The following is a 2,500-nucleotide window of genomic DNA, read 5'->3' as shown; positions in this document are numbered from 1 at the left end:
CTCACATCTGTCTGATTTCTTTCACAAACTGTTAGGCATTACATATAGTAAGCTGTAAGTGTGTCCGACACCCAGAGACAGAAGTTAGTATAATCTGAGTGCAATTGCGACTTATAGGTAGTGATTGTTGCTCGCATTTGACTGATTTCTTTTACAAACTGCTAGGCACTACTTATATAATGCCGATAGTGTGTCCGACACCCAGAGACAGCATGTAACATAACCAGAGTATATTTGCGATAATAATTGCCGGGTCCGGCAAACTGTAATCACTTTCAGCACCTGGAATGGAATACAAATACAAACTCTGCTACTACACGGAGGGAGCCCAGCTGTTAAATTAATTAGAACATATCCTGCCCCCATACTACGTAGCTGTAGCTACCTGCAGGACATTTGACTGGGAGCTTAAGGTGTATACAGCTTATTTTTTTTAAGCAGGAAACGCCAATTGTAAGGAGCGTGAGCCCAAACTAAGCCCTAGGCTTCTTAATACAGTCAGTAAAATGCAGAAAATGGCAGTAGAGTACTTACCACACAGCAATCGCTATCTGTAATGAGTGGAGACACCGAACAAGCTCTAAGCTTCACAGTAGTGTGTTAGTTATACAGCAAGCGTTAAATGTAAGGTATAAAAGACTTGACTGTTCCTAGTGTATCAATAGAACTTACTGGGCGCCTAGAAACTGTGACATAACTAAATGAAATAATTCAAGGTGTTATTACACTTTCTACCAGTTTGAATACCTAGCCCTAGGCAATAAACTGTATTGCCTTGTCTGTATTTAAGTGCTACTGTACATGATGTTTGCTAGATAAAGATTGATTAGCTCTTTCAGTCCAAAGGCAATTTTCAGTTGGTGTTAATGCTAGTTATTGCTTTTTATCTCACTGGTAACTGTGCTTTTCATCTTACTTATTTTATCACTTTGTTACTCTCTCCCTTTATGAAACTAGCGACCCTACCTGCCTTAAGGATACTAAAGCTGAGGAACTGCCCTGCATCTTCAAACCAACCCAAATCCTGCCATCCTCACCCTAAGCTAAGGAACGGAATCTTTCTTGCCCTGTGCAAAAGCCCCTCAAGGACAATATAAAAGGAGAAAGTATGTGTAGTACAACTTCTGTCTATTGCAATACCACTGCATAAGTACCTGTTAGGCACTCAGCTAGGGTGGCCAGCAGCCAAACCCTCTCTTCTCCTGCTTACTAGCATAACATTCCCCCCTGTACCCTTTAGAACTAACTTATTTCCCTCCCTCCTCATATTTCTAGCCCTGCTACCTCTTATTGAGACTGTACTGTTGCTATACAACATTTAGCCACTAGGTGGCACCTGTTTTTGCTCCTAATATTTTCCCTCTATCTCTAAACTTAACTCACAGGTACACAGAATTCGCAACTTGTTGAATATAGTTTCACTCTACCCTTCTGTCCCCTTACTCTATTCTGCCCAATATCCCTACTCTCTAGCCTCCCACCCCTTACCCTCTCTACCCAAACTTACCTTAGCAATCAGCTTCCCACTGATTGTACTCCTAGGATTCACTCCTACAGTGGCTCTACCCAATCCGTTCGCCCTGCGGGCTCACTCCGCTCCCCTACCATGCCCCCAATTTCCACCCGCCCCCAGTGTTACATTTATACATTCTAACCACACACCCTCCTCCAATTAACCAACCCCATACTCAAAACCTGTTAAGTGGTTAATCCCACCTCGCCATCAACTTCTACCTAATCAACGCAACTGAAAACATCCCTGCATAGCAACCTGAACACTACACAACTACAATGCCACCCATTACTACACTAAAACACCTAAAACCCTTACTACTACTCTTACTCCTTCCTATCCTAACTGCACCTTACCTAATTCCCTTCTACAAGCACCTTAATTCCCTAGACTTTAGCAACCCCAGAAAGCAAACTGCCACAACTCTAATAATCCCACATAGCCAAAACAATACATCCTGTACACCAAAGTACTCATCAGCCAAATTTCATAGACTTACCCACATCACATACTACAGCTCTAGAGCCAGAAAATCTCAAAGTCTAACATGTAAACTTTTAAAACTCATTCTACAAACACAAGTACAATCCCTAATAGATGGGGACATTCATCCTAATCCTGGCCCAAATTTCACCCCTGTCACAGAGCCCAACTCCACAACTTCTAGCTATACAAACTTGACTACAAGACCTCACAAATCTCTCCTGATAGCCCATCTCAATATTCGAAGTATAAATAACAAAGTTGCACCCCTGCATGCCCTCATGGATGTACATTCACTTGACATCCTCTGCCTCACTGAAACATGGCTCAAGCCATCAATACAAGACAGTGAGGTTATTCCTCCCGGTTTTAGTATACTACGACTAGACCGTAATACTAAGAAAGGAGGTGGTGTAGCCATTCTATATAAAACTGGACTACAAGTAACCTCAATAGACTCAGAACCTCCCTTAACTAGTAATGCAGAGGTACTTATTTCCAAGA

General features: G+C 42.1%; 1 protein-coding gene across 1 annotated transcript in view; it reads right to left on the bottom strand.

Annotated features, from left to right (window-relative positions):
* RPGRIP1L (RPGRIP1 like) overlaps nucleotides 1-2,500 on the bottom strand; it is a 1,932,928-nt gene that overhangs the window by 1,697,049 nt on the left and 233,379 nt on the right. The window lies entirely within an intron of this gene.

The sequence above is a fragment of the Protopterus annectens genome, chromosome 8.part1 (assembly GCF_019279795.1).
Source record: "Protopterus annectens isolate FY-2018-M chromosome 8.part1, PAN1.0, whole genome shotgun sequence".
In the NCBI taxonomy this organism is placed as follows: Eukaryota; Metazoa; Chordata; order Ceratodontiformes; family Protopteridae; genus Protopterus; species Protopterus annectens.
This window is presented reverse-complemented; position numbering and strand designations above follow the sequence as displayed.